This window comes from Vicugna pacos, chromosome 35, assembly GCF_048564905.1.
Source record: "Vicugna pacos chromosome 35, VicPac4, whole genome shotgun sequence".
NCBI lineage: Eukaryota > Metazoa > Chordata > Mammalia > Artiodactyla > Camelidae > Vicugna > Vicugna pacos.
In genome coordinates, this window is record NC_133021.1 from 6934004 (window position 1) to 6955684 (window position 21681).

Genomic DNA, 21681 nt, shown 5'->3' on the forward strand with positions numbered 1-21681 from the left:
GAAGGAAAAGCTGGGCTGGTCTAACAAGATAACTCACAAATCTAAGTATTGGAATACTGATCTGAGTCCTGCTGGACTAACTTGTAAATCTAGGTTAATTAGTGTTGGTTTGCTGTTTATGTTTTTTGCTAGCCAGCTGGGTTTTAAAAGATACATATCTGGCTTGGGAATGTTGGTTTGCTGCCTCCTTGCCTCCACCTTTGTGATGATAATGCTGCTAAAGCTGTTCCATGCCTATTGGCCTGATGCCCTAAGCTTGCACTTATCCCTATAAAACCTCATGCACACGTCTTGGAGGTGCTCAGAGCTTCAGATCAGAAGCCCCTCGGAGCCCGCTGGCATAATACATCTGAGTACTCCAACCCTCCGTGTGGTGTTTGTTTCTTAACTGGCCTGTCGTTTCCGTAACAATATAATTTCTAGAATATCTATATTAATAATACTTTCTCATACAATATAAACTAGGAAGATTTACTATTCATTTGACAATACTTCCCATGTTATTTAACATGCCAAATGAAACTTACTAGTTTAAAATCTCTCTTTGGGATATTTCAGGAGCCCTCAGTAGCATCCCAAAATGAACTGTAGATTAAAAGAAATTTAATTAGTAATTGATATTTGGGGAGCTTGTTAAAAGATTTCAAAGCACTTCATCAGACAAACGTATAGATCACCGTAATGAAGTACTTATTCATTAACAAGAAAATATTTCAAAGGTAAAGGCAGAACAGATCAGTTAAGTGGTATAAGAAGATTTACAGTCTGTTACTGAAGGTGGATTAACATTTTAATAAAATTTTGTCCTCTTAATAGAGAGAAAACCAAATCTAGTCTTGTACCCGCTTACTTCTAAGATTCAGTTATTTTGCCCAAATTGATCCTAAACTTATCCAATTCCGAACACGTACAAAACTCTTTCCTCAGGGTTCCTCTTCCTCAAGCCTTCCACAGGTCTCTAAACTCATATTAGTTTGTCCCTTATTTTCACTTCCATTCAGAAGTAACCGGCTTCAGGACAAAGTCACTATTTTTCATTAACAAAATATAATTCCATTCCTTAAATCTTCCTTTGCACATTCATCTTACTTTCCGAGGATACTGAAATCTATCCCTAAATAATAGAGACTATTTCAGGGTGGCACCAAATATATTAATATTTATAAACACCTTTAGATTCTCTGTAAGAGGAAATTAAATGTTAAGTAATTCATATTTCAACCTTATTTTATCTGAAAATGACATAGCTATTTAATAAACTCCTGTCATTTAACTTAATTTAGCACAACACTAGAATTTATAGAAACCAAATATTTAGAGATTATCTTAAGCATACATTTTAAAAATATATTTTAAAGAATTTACCCAAAGCTCTCTTCTCATTTGCATTTAATTTACTTAAAATTTTATCAAACCACATTACTATTAATTTTTTTGACAAATCTGCAACAGATACAACAGGATCTTATTTGACTTTCATTAAACCTAGGTACAGTAAAGGTATAATACTTAATAATTTTTTATTTTATTTTTTTAACATTTTTAATTGATTTATAATCATTTTACCATGTTGTGTCAAATTCCATTGTTCAGCACAAATTTTCAGTCATCCATGGACACATACACACTCATTGTCACATTTTCTTCTCTGTGAGCTATCATAATATTTTGTGCATATTTCCCTGTGCTATACAGTGTAATCTTGTTCATCCATTCTACAATTTTGAAATCCCAGTCTATCATTTCCTACCCCCCACCCCTCTGGTAACCACAAGACAGTATTCTCTGTCTGTGAGTCTATTTCTGTCCTGTACTTATGCTTTGTTTTTGTTTGTTTGTTCATGTTTTTGCTTTTTACATTCCACATATGAGCGATCTCATATGGTATTTTTCTTTCGCTTTCTGGCTTACTTCACTTAGAATGACATTCTCCAGGAGCATCCATATTGCTGCAAATGGGATTATGTTGTTGGTTTTTATGGCTGAGTAGTATTCCATTGTATAAATATACCACATCTTCTTTATCCAGTCACCTGTTGATGGACATTTAGGCTGTTTCCATGTTTTGGCTATTGTAAATAGTGCTGCTATGAACATTAGTGTGCAGGTGTCATCCTGATGTAGATTTCCTTCTGGATACAAGTGCAGGAGTGGGATTCCTGGGTCATATGGTAAGTCTATTCCTAGTCTTTTGAGGAATCTCCACACTGTTTTCCACAGTGGCTGCACCAAACTGCATTCCCACCAGCAGTGTAGGAGGGTTCCCCTTTCTCCACAGCCTCTCCAGCATTTGTCATTTGTGGATTTTTGAATGACGGCCTTTCTGACTGGTGTGAGGTGATACCTCATTGTAGTTTTGATTTGCATTTCTCTGATAATTAGTGATATTGAGCATTTTTTCATGTGCTTTTTGATCATTTGTATGTCTTCTTTGGAGAATTGCTTGTTTAGGTCTTCTGCCCATTTTTGGATTGGGTTGTTTATTTTTTTCTTATTGAGTCATATGAGCTGCTTATATATTCTGGGGATCAAGCCTTTGTCGGTTTCACTTGCAAAAATTTTCTCCCATTCCGTAGGTTTTCTTCTTGTTTTACTTCTGGTTTCCTTTGCTGTGCAGAAGCTTGTAAGTTTCATTAGGTCTCATTTGTTTATTCTTGCTTTTATTTCTTCTAGGAGAAAATTTTTGAAATGTATGTCAGATAATGTTTTGCCTATGTTTTCCTGTAGGAGGTTTATTGTATCTTGTCTTATGTTTAAGTATTTAATCCATTTTGAGTTGATTTTTGTATATGGTGTAAGGGAGTGTTCTAGCTTCATTGTTTTACATGCTGCTGTCCAGTTTTCCCAACACCATTTGCTGAAGAGACTGTCTTTATTCCATTGTATATTCTTGCCTCCTTTGTCGAAGATGAGTTGACCAAAAGTTTGTGGGTTCATTTCTGGGCTCTCTATTCTGTTCCATTGGTCTATATGTCTGTTTTGGTACCAATAGCATGCTGTCTTGATGACTGTAGCTCTATAGTATTGTCTGAAGTCTGGGAGAGTTATTCCTCCAGCCTCTTTCTTTCTCTTCAGTAATGCTTTGGCAATTCTAGGTCTTTGATGGTTGCATATAAATTTTATTATGATTTGTTCTAGTTCTGTGAAATATGTCCTGGGTAATTGGATAGGGTTTGCATTAAATCTGTAGATTGCCTTGGGCAGTGTGACCATTTTTACAATATTGATTCTTCCAATCCACGAGAATGGAATATCTTTCCATTTTTTAATGTCTTCTTTAATTTCCTTCATCAATGGTTTATAGTTTTCTGTGTATACTTCTTTCACCTCCTTGGTTAGATTTATTCTCAAATATTTTATTACTTTGGGTGCTATTTTAAAGGGGATTGTTTCTTTACTTTCTTTTTCTGTTGATTTATCGTTAGTGTAAAGAAATGCAACTGATTTTTGAACCTTAATTTTGTAACCTGCTACCGTGCTGAATTCTTCAATCAGCTCTAGTAGCTTTTGTGTGGACCTTTTTGGGTTTTCTACATATAGTAACATGTCATCAGCATATAATGACACTTTTTCCTCTTCTTTTCCAATTTGGATCCTTTTTATTTGTTTCTCTTGCCTAACTGCTGTGGCTAGGACTTCCAAGTCTATGTTGAATAGGAGGGGTGATAGTGGGCATCCTTGTCTTGTCCCAGATTTTAGTGGGAAGCTTTTGAGTTTTTCACTGTTGAGTACTATGCTGGCTGTAGGTTTGTCATATATAGCTTCTATGATGTTGAGATGTGTTCCCTCTATACCCACTTTGGCGAGAGTTGTTATCATAAATGGATGTTGAATTTTATCAAATGCTTTTTCTGCATCGATTGAGATGATCATGTGGTTTTTGTCCTTTCTCTTGTTGATGTGATATATTACATTGATTGATTTGCGTATGTTGAAACAGCCTTGTGTCCCTGGGATGAACCCCACTTGGTCATGATGTATAATCTTTTTTATGTGTTGTTGGATTCTATTTGCTAAAATTTTGGAGAGGAATTTGGCGTCTATGTTCAACAGTGATATTGGCCTATAATTCTCTTTTTTGGTAGTGTCTTTGCCTGGTTTTGGTATCAGGGTGATGGTGGCTTCGTAGAATGAGTTTGGGAGTATTCCCTCCTTTTCAATCATCTGGAAGAGTTTGAGAAGGACTGGTATGAGTTCTTCTTTGTATGTTTGGTAGAATTCCCCGGTGAAGCCATCCGGTCATGGACTTTTATTTGTAGGGAGGTTTTTAATTGCTATTACTATTTCCTTTCTAGTGATCGGATTGTTCAAGTGTTCAGTTTCTTCTTGATTCAGTTTTGGTGGACAGTATGTTTCCAGAAACTTGTCCGTCTCCTCTAGGTTATCCAGTTTGGTTCCATATAGTTTTTCATTATAGTCTTGTATTATATTCTGTATGTCTATTTTGTTTGTTGTAATTTCTCCATTTTCCTTTCTTATTTTGCTAATTTGTGCTCTCTCTTTTTTCTTCTTTGTGAGTTTGGCCAGAGTTTTGTCGATTTTATTTACTTTTTCAAAAAACCAGCTTTTGGTTTGGTTGATTTTTTGTATGGTCTTGTTAATCTCTATTGTGTTTAATTCCTCTCTGATCTTTATTATTTCCTTCCTTCTGCTGCTTTTTGGGGCTTTTTATTCTTTTTCTAATTCATTCAGGTGGTGGGTTAACTTGCTTATTTGAGATTGCTCTTCATTTCTGAGGAAAGCCTGTATCACTATGAACTTCCCTCTTAGCACTGCCTTTGCTGTGTCCCATAGGTTTAGAGTGGTTGTGCTTTCATTATCATTTGTCCCAAGGTATTTTTTAATTTCAGCTTTGATTTCCTCATTGATCCAGTGTTTTTTCAATAACATATTGTTTAATCTCCAAGCTTTCCTTTTTTTTTTCCTTTGTTTCTCTGTTGTTGATTTCCAGTTTCATGGCATTGTGGTCAGTAAAGATGCTTGAGAGAATTTCTATCTACTTAAAATTGTTGAGGTTTCTTTTGTGTCCAAGTACATGATCGATCCTGGAAAATGTTCCATGTGCACTTGAAAAGAAAGTATATCCTTTTTTTGGGGTGTTTAATGTTCTGAAAATATCCACCAAATCTAGTTTTTCTATTGTAGTGTTTAATTTCTCTGTTGCCTTGTTTATTTTCTGTCTGGAAGATCTGTCTAGTGATGTTAATGCAGTGTTAAAATCTCCAACTATGATTGTATTCCCATCAATATCCCCCTTTATATCTGTTAGTTATTCTTGTATGTACTTAGGTGCTCCTATATTGGGTGCATATATATATTAATGAGTGTAATATCTTCATCTTGTTTCACTCCTTTAATCATTATAAAATGTCCTTCTTTATCTTTCTTTATGGCCTCTGTTTTAAAGTCTATTTTGTCTGAAACCAGTACTGCAACACCTGCTTTTTTGGCTTTTCCATTTGCATGGAATCTTTTTCCATCCTTTCACTCTCAATCTATATGTGTCCTTCTCCATAAAGTGGGTCTCTTGTATGCAGCATATTGAAGGTTCTTGCTTTATTATCCAGTCTGCCACTCTATGTCTTTTGACTGGAGCATTTAGTCTGTTAACATTTACAGTAATTAATGATAGATGTGTGTTTATTGCCATTTTGAACTTATCTTTGCAGTTGAATTGTTATATCCTCTTTGTTCCTTTCTTCTTCCTTTTATGGTTTGGTAATTTTCCTTTGTATTATCATGGATTTTATTTAATTTTTGTGACTCTCTTGTAAATTTTTTACTTGTGGTTACCCTTTTTTTTTAAATCTATTAACCCATTACTATATCTGTTTTTATTAAACTGATAGTAATATGATCTCAAACCCATCCTACTGTTAAAAAAATTTTAAAAAAGAAAGAAAAAAAATTCTTTATTTCCCTGCCTCCCTCTCCCACTCTCATTGATTTGTATGTCTTCTTTTATAATTTAGTATTTTCTTTATTTGTAATTCATGAGTTATCACCTTTCCAGTTGTGAGTTTCTCATTTCTGTAGCATCCTGCTGCTTTTCTATTTAGAATAGCCCTTTCAATATTTCCTTTAGCATGGGTTTAGTGTTGCTAAACTCTTGCAGCTTTTTTTTTTTTTTGTCTATGAAACTCTTTATTTCTCCTTCTATCCTAAAGGATAGCCTTGCTGGATAAAGTATCCTAGGCTGCATCTTTTTTTCATTCAGGGCTTTGAATATATCTTGCTACTCCCTTCTGGCGTGTAGTGTTTGTGTAGAGAAATCAACTGAGAGCCTTATGGGGGTTCTCTTGTAACTTACTCTTTGTTTTTCTCTTGCAGCCTTTAGAATCAGTTCTTTACCCTTGACTCTGGCCATCTTGATTATGATATGTCTTGGTGTGGGTCTATTAGTTTTCTTCCTGTTTGGGACCCTTTGAGCTTCCTGTACTTGGATATCTGATACCTTCTTTAAGTTTGGGAAGTTTTCAGTCATGATTTCTTCAAAAACCTTTTCAATCCCCTTTGATCCTTCTATAATACTTAATATTGATGACTTTAAATGTGTCTATATTACTTAGAACATGCTTAAACTAAACTTAATACCAAGTATTATCTTCATATTGAATATTTTCAAGTTTATGTGAACCTGAATGTCAATTTGGTCAGTTTTTATTTTAAAAATACTTAATTTGTAAGCTCTTATTTTTACGTCAATTAAGCAGAGCTCTTTGATTATGATTTTTTTATCCATAGAAATATCTCATATCTATAATGTGTATGCAGGATTATGAATAGACAAAAGCTAAAGATCTCATAGCTTCTCTTTAAAAGTTACCTATGAGATAGGTATAATAATAGTTCGAATAAGCTGAATTTTCTTACTCAAATCTGTAAGGCTTACTATTTTGAAAAAGGCATTTAAGATTTCTTGACAAAATTTGAAGGACCCGTCAGAGTTCTTAGTTCAAATATGGCAAAAATTTCTTTGGCTTTAAGTTTTATCTCCTTGAGCTAATAAGGCTCAGTCCTAGGTCACTGTTTGCTGTATATTCATTTCTGATCTGCAAGACAAAGACAGACACTTCCAGTTCCCAGAGAACTGCTCTGTCACCTAGGCCCAATTGTATCTCCTTAATTTGCTTTTATGTATCAGTGACAAAAACTGAAAACAAAGAATCCCTTGTTTTAAAACTTTAAGGTGTAGTTATTCATGTATTCCAAAGCTTGCATAAGGCATTTAGTAAGGTGTCTTTTCCTTGAATTGTAAGTTAAACCCAGGGTAAAAGTCTTATAGTATTTTTTTATTAGCCACTGAATATTAGTTTTTAATTTTACGTTATATTGGACGGCTCATGTAACTCTATTGGTTTCCATTAGTTTAATCAGTTACTGTTTTCTGAGGGACAGATATGTGCCTAGCCTTATAATACCAAGAAGGGAAGTGTTTTTCCATTGAAATATATCTATCCCACAATATAATTAAGCAAAATTTATATAAAGCGCATATAATATATCAAATTTACAAACTTTTATCTCAGTTTTATTAACTCTTATACCTTTAATTTTAATTTTTTAGTTTTAATCAATAATTCTTATTTCTTTAAGGAGTTCCACAAGCCTTTTGGTTTTTTCTTTTTGTATTCTTTCCCTTTTTTTCTTTTCTTTTCTTTTTTTTTTGTACACTGTATTTAATTTTATAGAAAAGTCTCTGGGATCAGCAAGTTTAAATAAAACGGACTTGTTTGAACTTTAATTTTTGGGGAGCAGTAGTTTATCTCTTTGGTCATTTTTTTTTTTAACTTTACATAGTGTAGTATCAAAACCTTGTATTTAAATCCAAAATGTCCATTTTATTTATCTCATTCAAAATAACCATTGAAAAATATTTACCCATTTGGGATAAGCCCATTATCTTATTTTTTTTTGTCATTAAGAAAAAATCTTTAGACATTTTTACATTGCTTTTTCCAGTTACTCAACCTAGTTAACATTATTCTAAGTTTTTATTAGCATCTCTAAAACCATTGATGGGAAAGGAAAAACACAAATGTAGCTTTCAAACCAGTTTTTTTTTAACTAAGTTCTTAGGTTAAACAGTAGAAATGTTTTTCTACCTTTAAACTTAATTTTAATAGGTTCCAATAAAACAGCTGTTTATAATGTGAGCTCTTTCAACTTTCACCAATTTAAGTTTTTCCAAATTAAAGCATCCATCATATGGCCATCAATTTACTTATATGTATATAGTGATTTTAAACGAATAAGTTGAAGAGGCTTTTCCACATAAGAGTGTGGGTGTTGCCTAAATAAAATTCAAAAGTTTACTCTCCAAAAGGTAAAGGCCTTTGTGGTCCAGGCTGACGCAACAAAGTTTAAGATGGCAAAATGCCTGAAAATTCGTACTATAAAAGGATTGTTGAGAATCCCAATATATTTGCGTGGCCGTCATATGTACACAATACTTGTACCTTTTGCATAGTAGAGTCCAAGTTTTCCTTTAAAAAAAAAGGAAACACATATATACATATATAAACAAACATAAAACACCCAGAGAAAGATATAACGTTTACATTTCAAGGACATAGGAAGAGAAATCCAAGTTCACCCTAAAGGGGTTTTTGTGTTTATAAGTTCAGAATTCCAAAAAATGTTTTTATCAGGCCTGGTTAGTACTTTCAGAGGGAGATTTTTTTTTAATACCCAATTAAAATTGTAAGTTTTGTACGTATGTAAACCTGGCTGGGGTATTTGTTGTAGGCTGGCAATCTGTCGTTTCTTTTTCTTTTCTTTTCTTTCCTTTTTTTTTTTTTCAAAGTTCTATTCCCCATTCTAAGGTCGGGTTGTCAGAATAAAATTGCTAGTAAGATTTCCCACAGGGACAACTCTATGGCATGAAGTCTTTGCCTCTACCACTCCTGCAAGTTTCTCAGTCACCCAAGAAAACTTTTATCAGCTAGGGGGAGGGTCCTATTTTTGAAGTTGAAAAGTTCCTCCAAAGAGTTTTACTTTTATTTTGAAAAATTCAATGGAGGTAACAAAATTGAGGAAAGCATTAGACCAGCCTCTTACCTAACCACTCAGTCCTGAACCCAGTGTCTTTCAACTTGGACCCACTCGGAACGTCTCCACTGGGTATTTTCCTGGTGTATTTCAACCAGGCCCCACCCAATAAGTCTCCACTGGGTGGACTATTCCCCCCAGTCTCTTTCAACTGGAGGGCCAAGTACCTGGATACACCACCAAATAAAACTCAGGATCATCAACCAATATGGGAGATGTGAGAACCAGGAGAGACTCACCCAAATTCATCTTGACTCCCCGGGAAGGCGGATGGTCACAAAGGGCCACTGCTGGTACCAAAGCTCCGGTTACTTGGAGATTTCAGGTGGAGAGAAGCCTGCTCTGTGTCCCTTCATGGTGTCCAAAACTGTTGACTGAAATACATTTGCATCCTAAAAGTTAAGAGTTATGTTTTATTTGGTGGGAGGACTCAAGCCAAGATGACAGCCTCTCAGATCGCTCTGAGGGACTGCTCTGAAGAGATTGGGGAGGAGCTAGGATATAAAGGAGATTTACAACAAAGACCAGGTAGTTGGAACAATAAAACATTGCTTGTTATCTTAAGAAAGCCAGGTATCTCAAGTTCAAGAATTTAGTACTTTTCTATGTGTGGGAGGAAGCAAACATTTGGACTCACAGAATTCATTCTTAAGACAAACACCTAGCTATCTAGGGCCAGTATCCTGTCCTTTCTTATTATGAGTCTGCTCAGAGGGCACCATTGTGAGTGGCTGCAGAGGCTGGGCTGCAGGCCTGTCCTTGCTGGGGGGTGGCAGCAGCTGCTGATGACTTGGTTTTGGAATTCTTTGTTTACTGGCATCGTTGCAGTGTTTTCATTCATATTGTAGTATTTTCTTTCACAGACTGATTATCGATAATCTGGAAACTTTTAAAGGAACCGAGATGGAATTACTGCAGGTAATTTCTTCTTTAATAAGCCGTGTGCAAATATAAACTCGGAGGAAGCATGCAAAAGGATTTGATGGTGTAGGGAAGGGTTTCTGCACATTACAGGAGAAAGCAAGGCAGAATTCCTCTTCTTTGTGGGCAGGGACGTGAGTCCACCTTCTTCTCTGTAGTTGTTTGTGAGAGAATATTATGGTAATTAACCAACATTGACAAATAATGGCACACATTGCATTTAAGAGCTGGCCTATGCAAACTTGTGTATTGGACAGGTGAATTTCATAGGCAAGTGGTCAGGTGGATGGGAGTGAGATTGAGCCCAGGCCTGGGCCCAGATTCAGGTTTAAATCACCATTGCCTCACTATAGGGCCTTAGACTATAATATAACCTCTCTTAACCAGTTGGTGAATCTGTGAAATGTGCATGATAGTATCCGTTTCTTCCTGGGTTTGTTGTAAGTTGTGAACAGTATTATAACACACATGAAGCACTTAACAAACAGGCAATTAGCAGTGTTCACTGTGTCCGTCTGCCCCGCTTAACATGTGTCAGAGCCGTAAAGGCAGCATGTGTCTGTTGAAGATGCACTGGTAGCCCCTTGAATAGGTTGTGAATTTGGTGATTTCCTTTAATACTTGTAACTCTATGTGCCATGGGCAGTTATTTTCATGGACAGATGAGGAATCTCAGGGTAAAGAAGACTGTGTAATTTGCCCCAAGTCAGACCATAATTTTGTGTGCAGGGGCCTCGGTTCAGCATGGGCTCCTGGGCCTTCTGCTCTCTCCATTCAGCACCAGAGCCAGACGTGGGGTCGCCTGTCTCCCAGCCCAGAATATCCAGTAGGCAGCAAGACACACCTGGCCCTGTGCTGCTTGAGCAAAAACTCCGAAGGAGAGGCAATTACAAAAGGGAAAAACATAAAAACAGACGACAGCAAATTGTGATCAGCTCTGAGAAGGAAAGGAACACGTCTCACTGTGCAGAGCTGGGAGCTTTCCTGTCGGTGCTGCTCTCGGGGTGTTCATCTCAGCTAAACAAGCTCTGCTGCTGCCCCAAGCAGGAAGGCAGGGCGCGTGTGACCAGGTAGACTGGGCCTCGTTGATCATACTCATTCCCCATTAAGCGGCAGCTGTCACGGGCACTTACCTAGTAAGCAGATGTCGGCCATAATCATCACGCATTTTGCTTGGTAGTTTTATTGGCCCCACCTTTGAGATGAGGTCATTGAAGCTGGGGAGTTTGCTGCATGCCCGTGGTCATTTTGGAAATACCCCCACTGGTCTTTCCACCTAGACTGGTGTGGCTGTCATGTCCCAGCCCTGTGAATGGCATTGTGTAGCTTCTCCCAAATGGCCCAAATGACTGACATTGATTTTCTTAATTCGTAGGAAATGGTATGTGACAATAAGAGAAAACGATAGTAAGAAATTGTTTGGAAAACTAGAATCAAATCCAATTCTTCCCCAGCTAGGGGAGCATACCCTGTGTCACTCACCCCACTCACTGCCTGGCACCTCCTCCCTGCCGACTCTGTGTTCAGAATCCACTCTGAGCCTTTAAAGAACATTTTGGCTCATGACACTTTTGACTAGGACCTGCGACCTCTCTGTCCCTGGTTAACTCTCCCTTCAAAGTCATTTAAATTTTATGCAGGCTCCTCAGCTCAGATGTAAGAATAGCCTCTTTAAACTTCTTGATGCAGCTCCTTAATGAAGATCTTGTGAAGGAAACCTAGCCAAAGCCTTGGAGGTATGCACATAGTGACTGTAACCTCCACACTTTGTGAAGTTCAGAATCAGAGGGGTGGGATACTCAGGAAAGGCTTTCTAAGGTAGAAAAGGGAAAGTGAAAGGATGCAGGCTGTGTGAGGCTGAAACATCTCTGGTCCCAGCCATCAAGGATCCTGTGTTCAGGATGGTGTGTGGGGAGTGCAGAGTTTTCACAAAAAGGAAGTGGTAGGATGGGAGGGAGGACAGTTAGGTTCTTTACTGGGGATGGAAAACGTGGGGTGAGCATTTCCTGGTTGAACAAGAGGAATGTGACATGATGTGCTTGTATTTTGGAGAGAAGGGTTTTGTGGGGACAGGCCTAGGGAGAACCTTCTCTGGATGGGGAGTCAGGACAACAGAGAACCACAGAGAACAGGGCCGACCCCAGGGACCCTGCTGGGGAAGGGCCTGCTCGCCATTTCGAGCCCTGGGGGCTGCTTCTGTCCCTTAGCTAGGGCCTCAGAGCTCCCTTCACAACCCAGTCCTGTTGATACAAGAATACAGATGTGGGGCATGAGAAGGGCTGTGTCCCAGGCTTTGGTTGAGGTCCTGGAATGTGCCCCGCCAGACGTGGTTCCTTGGCTTCATGTAGGAAAGAATTCAAGAGCAAGTCACTGTTGAGTAAAGGTAGATTTATTCAGAGGGATACATTGAAAGGCAAGAGAAAGGCCATGAGGTGTTGGGGTAGGGTGCTCAGATTAAAAGTAGGTTCACACTACACAGAGTGTGGGCCTTCTCCGAAGAGGGAGAGAGGGGTGACAGCGAGGCAGTGCTGTGTTGCTGGTTTACATAGGCTTGGTGTTTTCATATGCTAATAAGAAGGACCAGCCTAAGGGCAACGGGCTGGGATTCCCAGGGAGTTGGCCATTTCCCACACTTTGACCTTTTGTGGCTAGCCTTGAGACTGCCATGGTGCCTGGGAGCATGTTGTTCACAATGTTACTATTACAATGGGTGTATAATGAAACTGAATATCTGCTAGAAGTTAAATCTCTTCATCCTGAGCCTCAAGGCTTATTGGGGGTTGAATCCTTCACCATTTTATGTTAATTGATTTGGTCTTCCTTGAATGGCTGTGCTCTGTCCCCTTCCATCCTGTCTCACTGTGATGACACAGAGAGAGAGCAAAGGCCTGGCCCTGCCTGTGCTCCTGCATTTTACAGGGGTTGGGGTGGGCAGAGGATAGCTTTCAGTGGTGAGAAGGATGTTTCAGATTTTCCCACGTGGGACAAGGGGACATGCCAGCAGCCACCACACATTTATCTCACAGACATTATCGCTTGTGTCTTTCATATTTTTCTATTTTTCTTTTTGCTTTTTAAGTATTTAATCAAAATTTAATATCAGGTCTTTTTAGGAAACAAATTTCTTTTTCTTTTCTTTGGGGCTCTTTTGGAGGGGTAGGTAATTAGGTGTATTTTTCTGTTAGTGGAGGCCCTGGGTCTTGAACCCAGGACCCTGTGCACGCTATGCACACACTCTAACACTGAGCTCTACAACCCGCCCCATCATCTTTTTCTTTTTGCTTTAGCTGCCAAGAATCTTACAGCTGAATTTCTAGTCGGCCTTTAACACTTACCCTGACTTCATGGTATCCATTTTTATGACTTTACCTCCCCCTGGTTTCATTTAAGTATTGAATCTCCGTTTTCTCTTCACTCTCACTTTTGTCTTTTTGTTGTTATGGTTGTTAAGCTGTGTTTAAAAAATTGTTTAATTTCTCTTTTAGCTGGAGGATGAAAGTAAATATATATGTAAACAAACTTATCACACTTAAATGATTTTATACATTCTTAGCTGTTTAGTAGTTACTTAAAAACTGAATTGAATACTAAAGTGATAACATTTTTACATTAGTTTTTAATTTTTTATAAAGATATAGCTGATTTACAATATGATATGTTTCAGGTGTAGAATAGATGTGCAATTTTTAATGTTATGCTCCATTTATAGTTTTTGTAAAACATTGGCTATATTCCCTGTGTTGTAAGATGCATCCCTGTAGCGTGTTTATGTTACAAGGAGCAGTTTGTATAAGAAAGTTGTGTAATGCAGAGTCTGGGGCGTGGCTGTGTCTGACCCAGGTTCACGGTCACCCTGCCTGTTAGAGCCCAGGCCCTCACTCCTGTCTGCAGGGGAGTGAGCTGAGGCAGCTCTCTTTAGCACTGGCACCACCCTCTGAGTGGCAGTGACAGCAGTGATTGTCTGTATACATGCAAAGTGTTGTTCCAGAAGCTTTACATGCATTTCTGCATTTAATAATTAAAGCCCTCCTGTGAGGAATCGTTTTATGTTTTTAATGAATAATATATTTTATTTTGATTTTGATACAATTCAACCTCCGGGAAATTTACAGGAATAGTACAATAAACGCTTAGATACGGTTCATCTAAAAGGGCACTATTAGCCCTTTTGTGTCTGGCTTATTTTAGCATAAAGTTTCAAGATTAATCCATGTTGTAGCCTGAAGCAGTACTTTATTCTTTTGGTTTGATAATATCCTTTTTCTTTTTTTTTCGTTTTTGGTCCATTTAAAAATATTTTCATTGAATTCTAGTCAGTTTATAATTTTGCATCAGTTTCTTGTGTACAGCACAACACTTCAGTTATATAGGAACATACCTGTATTCAGTTTCATATACTTTTTAAACATGTTACTAAAAGATATTAAATTTATTTTCCTGTGCTATACAGTATAAAGTTGCTGTTTATTCTATACATAGTCAGTATCTGCAAATCTTGAACTCCCAATTTATTCCTTCCCATACCCTCTTCCCTCTGGTAACCATAGTTTGTTTTCTATGTTTCTGTGTCTATTTCTGTTCTGTAGATAAGTTTACATTTTTGTTTGTTTGCTGTTTTCTTTTTTTGTTTTTTTGTTTTTTTAGATTCTACATGTGAGCGATCTCATATGTTACTTTTCTTTCTCTTTCTGTCTTACTTCACTTAGAATGACGTTCTCCAGGTCCATTCATGTTGCTGCAAATGGCATTAATTTATTATTTTTTTATGGCTGAATAGTAGTCTATTGTACAAATATACTACAACCTCTTTATGCAGTCATCTTTCAGTGGACATTTAGGTTGTTTCCATGTCTTAGCTATTGTAAATAGTGCTGCTGTGAACATTGCGGTGTAAGTGTCTTTTTGAATTAGGGTTCCTTCTGGATATATGCCCAGGGGTGGGATTGCTGGGTCATATGGGAGATCAATTTCTTTTCTTTTGAGGAAACTCTATACTGTTTTCCACAATAGCTCCACCAACTGCATTCTCACCACAGTGTAGGAGCGTTCCCAATTCTCCACAGCCTCTCCAGTATTTATTGTTTGTGAACTTCTGAATGATGGCTATTCTGATTGGTGAGAGGTGATACTTGATTGCAGTATTGATTTGCATTTCTCTGATAATGATATTGAGCATTGTTTCATGTGCCTATTGGCTATTTCTATGTCTTCAATGGAGAAATGTTTCTTTAGGTCTTCTGCCCATTTTTGGATTGAATTATTTGTTTTTCTTTCTTATCAAGTGTAAAAGCTCTTTATATATACTGGGAATTAAGCCCTTGTCAGTCTCATTTATTGCAAATATTTTCTCCCTTTCCATAGGTTGTCTTTTTGTTTTGCTTATTGTTTCCTTTGCTGTGCAAAAGCTTGTAAGTTTAATTAGATCCCACTTGTATAGTTTTACTTGTATTTCTATTACTTTAGTAGGCTGCTCTAGGAGAACACTGCTGAGATGTATGTCAGATGTTTTGCCTATGATTTCTTCTAAGAGGTTTATAGTGTCTTGTCTACATGTTTAAGTCTTTAAGCCATTTTGAATTTATTTTTGTGTATGCTGTGAGGGAGTAGTCTAACTTCATTGATTTACATGCAGCTGTCCTGTTTTCCCTACACCATTTGCTGAAGAGGCTGTCTTTACTCCATTATATGTTCTCACCTCCTTTGTCAAACTTTCAATGACCAAAAGTTTGTGGGACTATTCTTGATCATTTTGTTTATCCATTCATTGATGGATGGATATTGTTTGTAATTTTTGGCTACTCTGAATGATGCTGCTATGAATATTGATGTACGAGTTTCTGTGAGAATATGTTTTCATTCTCTTGGCTGTACAGTTGGCCCGCCATATCTGTAGTTTCCACTTCATGGATCCAGATGGCTGATTGTAAAGGGAGTCGAACATTCTTGGATTTTGGTATCCAGGGTGGGGGTTTCCTGAAACCAACCCCCTGAGGATACTGAGGATGACTCTATATGTACGAGTGGAATTGCTGAGCCATATGTGCACTCTAAACTTTTGAGGAAACACCAGACTTTTCCAAAGAAGCTGTACCAATGTTCCTTTCCAACGGCCACATATGAGGGTTCCCATTTCTCTGCCTCCTTACCGACATTTGTTATTGTCCATGTTTTGGTTATAACCATCCTAGTGCTTGTAAAATGAGATATCATTTTGATTTTGATTTAGCTAGTGATGCTGAGCATCTTTTCATATGCTTATTGGCCATTTGTGTATCTATTTAAATCCTTGGCAAATTTAAAAATTGGGTCGATTTTCTTTGTATTGTTCAGTTGTAAGCATTTGTTATATATCCTGGATAGTAGTCTCTTATTAGATACATGCTTTGAAAAGTTTTTCTCCTATTCTACAGATTGTTGTTTCACTTTACTTTTTTTAAACATTAAAACAGTTTCTTTATAGGGGAGGTAATTAGATTTATTACTTATTTTATTTTTTTTGCCAAGCACCCACTCTATCATTGAGCTACCCCCTTCCCCTTTCATTTCACTTTCTTGATGATGTCCTTTGTAACAAAAAGGTTTTAATTTTGATGACATCCATTTTATCTTTTTTTTTTATGACTTATGCTCTTGGTATTGTATCTAGGAAGCCATAGCCTATCCTAGGACCACAAAGATTTATACTATGTCTTCTCTTAGAAAGTTTATAAGTTTAGTTTTTAGGTTTCTGTCTGTGATCCATTTTGAATTAATTTTTATTTCTTATATACAATAACGGGATCCAGATTCCAGATTCCTTCTCTTGCCTGAAGATACCCAGGTGTCCTTGCACCATTTGTTGAATAGACTATTCTTTCAATGCAGTGTTGTTGGCACCCTTGTGGAAAACTGACTGTAAATGTAAGTTCCACCTCCCCCCCCAGATTTTTTACTGTGTCTCATAAATTTATATATCCAAACTTATGCCAGTACCATAATGAATTTAGTACTATAGATTTGTAGTAAATGTTAAAGTGAGTCCTCCAACTTTGCTCTTTTTTTCAAGATTCTTTAGGCTTTCCTGGGCCCCTTGCACTTCCATATGAATATTGGGATCAGTTTTTCAATTTTTGCAAAGGAGTCAGCTGGAATTTTGATAGGGATTCCATTGAATTTGTAGATCACTTTGGGGAGTCTTAACATTTTTAACAATATTGTCTACCATTCCATGAACATTGGATGTCTTCCATATATGTAGATCTTTTAAATTTTTTTTCGGTGATAATTCAAAATGTTCAATGTACAAATGTAAATTTTTGTTAAATCTATTTGTCATTTTATTTTTAATGCTGTTGTAAATGGAAAGGCTGAGCTTCTTAAGGGTGGGACTAAATATAAACTTGTTTATTTTTAGGATTCATACACAGCAAATTAACTAAGTTTATATTTGCTACATAAATCTATCCACAACTCTTCCCACCCCCATGTTATAAGAAACCAAGACCCAGGTTAAGCTACCTGAACACCTATGTGAAAGTGAGAAATGAGACCCTTGGGTGGGGCACAGTGCAGATGATATGGAGAGCTTATTCAGGATGGCTTCATCTTAATTTCTTTTAAACAATCCTTTCAGTGTATATAGTCAGATACATTAAGAACATGCCCATTTGATATGCAAAGGAGCTAAGACTATCATTTTCAAATAATTTCTAGTGAAAGTATTGTACTTGAAACCTAATTAGCACTAATCTTTGAAGATTTATATTTCAGGAGCTTTGACTAAAGAACACCTCTCTTTATTCAATAATGACAACTAAATGTTCAACAACATGTAAGAGTTTGAGCAAACTGCCCCCGCCCCATAGTGCTGGTTGCCTGCAGCTGTAACTGGAGTCAGCACTTACCTCTCCCAGTACACTTGTGCTGATCTGCTCAAAGGGGTTCGTCCAACACTTTGTCAGTAGTCTCTTGAACAAAGCCATAAAGCATTGATTTAAGGTTGCTGGAAGGGAATCTATTTGTATTAATATTAAGTAAGCACATATTGAGTGCTTACTGTATGTTGGGAATTGTCCCTCAGCCTCACATGAATATTATTTCTCTTAAAACCACACATATTTCCTTCTTATTCTCATTTTACAGATATGGAGACTGAGGATTAGGTCTTCTCTCTTTTGGGGGGAGCTCATTATCAATGAATGCAAGCTATAAGGAAAAAGATATTGATTCATCCTGAGAAAACACTTTTCTAAGAATCAGCAATGAAGAGGGTGACCACTGAAGAGGGTGATCATTGTTCAAGTGAGACGAGCCCCGGGTAGTATGGAGTCAGCATCCTTGTCTTGGACACGGCCTATGTAGAGATACGTGGTCGGTGAGGTGGCGTGGCCGTGCAGGGAACAAGGATGCCGGACTGTTGGGCTGTGCTGTGGCCCAGTGGGGCTTTCTCCTAAAGGCAGTAGACCGTCATGGACAGATTTTAAGTAGGTGAGTGGGGTGCTCTCGTAGATCACTTTTGTCTTGTAGAATGCTTGGAAACATTTAGAAGGCTCGGCAGGAGGTGATGTGATGAGTCAGAGTAGGGTGTCTGTGAGGTGTAGGAGTGTTCAGTTTTCAAGTGGTTTTCAGTCTCATGTTTGTGGCTCAGTAGCCGTGTCTCTTTGATTGACACATTCAAGGAAGTGAAACAATTTATCTAATCAATTGAAGCAATGATGTACCCACTTCCCCAGACTGTTGTGGAGATCCAGTGAGATAACATGTGCACAGTGTGCAGCATGGTCCCCAGCAGAGTCAGTGCTGAGTGCCAGTGAGTACCTGGTAGGACAGGTGAGGCTGGTGGGACTTGGTGACTGAGGAAGTCTGAGACCTGAAGTAAGGGTCCAGGCCAGGGGTCCATCTGTGAGTGATGGGCCTGAGCTAGGAGAGGCAGGGAGACCTTCCCCCATGACCAGGGGCCCTGGGCAGTATGGGAGGAGCACCATGATGTCAGCTATGTGCAGGTAGAGTGGAGGTGCCCTTGAGACATCTAAGTGCAGTGTCACGAGCTCACAGTGGAGGTCTGGGCCCAGGCTGTGCATTTCCTATAATCTCAATCCCTGAGGTCCCCGAGGTATTGATCACTGAACGTGAAGACATACTTTACAGGACAGGTGAATAGTAGTATCATCTCTGTTATCAAAGCTCACTTCTCTTTATTCATCACTCACTTTGCTAATTCGGTACTTACAGAGCTCACTTCATCGCCCTCCCCTGGGCTCAGGCTCCATAGTAAAGAGCTGGTGAGCCTCCCACTTTTCCAGAAGAAGACACATTTAGCTGGTAGCCTTGTGTACCTCACCAGACTTAGAATTTTAGTTTGTTGTTTTAATTCTAGTTTCTGTTGGCCACCTCCTGACAGGGGAGACTTTTTACCTCATGGTCATGTTTCAATTAGCTGTTACTGAGAATTGCTGATCTGATACATAGTCTATGCATTTTATTAACTGTGTGGAGTATTTCCTCATTTTTCTGTCTTTGCCCTTTAATTTTGTATGCCCCTTCAATGCTGTATCCTATTTGGGGCCTTATTTTTTTTTAACTAAAAAATGTCTGTTAGCAGTTAAGAAAACAAAGGGAAAAATGCACATAATACCTAAATTTAGATAATATCTAGTGTGTTTTCTGTCTCGGCAATGGAGGGTTCTAGAAACTCGTGAAAATCTTCATTACACAAGTTCCTTAAAATGCTGACTAAGAAATAATACCTTCCTTCCTTATCTTTCAAGCTGCACAGCTAATTGTCAAGAAAGTGAGGGGGAAATTCTCAGAAGCCAAGACAAACCAGATAGCAGGGATTCTGGGAGATAAACGAGGCTTAGAAGCCCTGGGGGGCTGGTTGGCTCCTGAGCTGAGTTTCAGTTGTCCTGACAGGAGGGCAGGATGTGAGCCCCAGGCCTCTCACACTGGGTGTTGGATGGCTGATCTTATTTAAGTCCAAGCCCATCTTGAGAAGCATGCTTTACTAAAGGGTGATCTGGGAAAAAAATTCCTCAAGGCAAGAAAGTAAGCAAAGTCAATTTTGTTGGAAGAGGGGAAAAATAACAAATCCAATGTAAGGATATAGTTTAAAGCTGTTCTAGCATGAGAGTGACCACAAACTCCTCGCAGAAAAGCACAGCTAATCCTGGAATTAGAAGTTGTGTTTTGAATGAATCAGTGAACAGCCATTCTGAAAAATGCCTCCAGAGTCTTGTGGATCAAGATACTGGACCACAAACACCTCTCTTCCAAGGTCTAATTCAAATAACCAGAAAGATATTAAAGGAAAGAAGCCATAATCACAGTTCTATTTATGGACATTACTATATGCTAGGAATTCAGATGTGACCATGGAGTTGTCTCCTCTTTTATGGACCTTAATTTCTCTTTATGGAGACAAACTGACATAGCTGGGGAGCTTGGTGGAGGGAGGTGTTAGTCTGTTGGTATTAGCCAGGAGAGGAGATTAAGAAAGCAGTGAAGGGTGGCTGAACTTTTTAGCTGAGAACAGTCTTGTTCAGTTGGCTTTTAATTGCAGGCTCGATGAGTTGTCACTGGAGGGAATAGATCTTACGGATGATGGACTTAGCTCAGGCCTCTTTAGAATGGACAAGTGAACCTGGAGAAAGACAGTCAAATCTGTGCAGGCATTAAATTTCAGTTGAAAGTGCTCCATCCCTGAGCCAAAGATAGGACAAATATGCAGCACTTCTTGAGGACAGCAGAGTGGTTTTTAAGGTTCTCCAAGAATGAATCCTAGGGGAACCGAGATGGCCAGTTGTCAAACTGTGACTTTGCTCTTTCGACGGTGTACCCACCAAGGGTATTAGCCTTTTAGAGGTTTCCATTTCTCTTTAGTACTTGTCAGGTGATGAGGACGTGGGCACAAGCGTTTGACACCTTGTCGAGGTGACTTTGGGTACCTGCCTAGAAGCACGGGCACAGTTGGGGCTGTGTCATACATCTTGCCGCCCATCCTGTTCCCCGGCTCCGTGATCATGGCAGAGTGGTTCCTTATTGACCTGCCCGTCTCCTCTGTGACATCATAAACCATGAAAAGACTGAAGTGTATTAACTTGGCTTTGTTAAATTCAAAGCAACAGATCTAATATGGACTCAGATTTGTTCTTTCCTATTACAGTAGTGCCATGGAGAAGGCACTTTGGGAAGCTTTTTGTAGGGTCCTGGAAGCTTTCTCTCTCAGCCTCTGGGCACCTCTATTGAAAATCATCATAGCTTTCTGGCCTGCTGGAAAACCACTCTGCCTGTTTTGCCCTGAAGATGTGTTCGGTTTATAACTCATCTCTACTCCTTGCAAAACAACTCAATAAAAACTCAGTTGGTTTTCCACCAGCCATGGGCAGGGGTGAGGGATAGCTTGTTTTTATTTTATAAAATACTACTACTAGTATTACTACTACTATTAATAATAATAATAATAATAATAATAATAATAATAATAATAATAATAATAATAAAATGTGTCTTAAAACAGCACTGGGCACATAGGAGAGAGCCAATAAATGCTTCCTGGCTTAAATCAAAAGTGATGGCTCAGTGATTCCATGGCTGCTGTATTTGCTGAGGCTGTTACTCCATTGCTCCATTACACTTTTTTTATCTGAAAAATAAATACATGCATATGGTTAAAATATTCAAACAGCATAAAAATACACAAGTGAAAGAAGTTTTCCCTCATCCTCTGTTCTT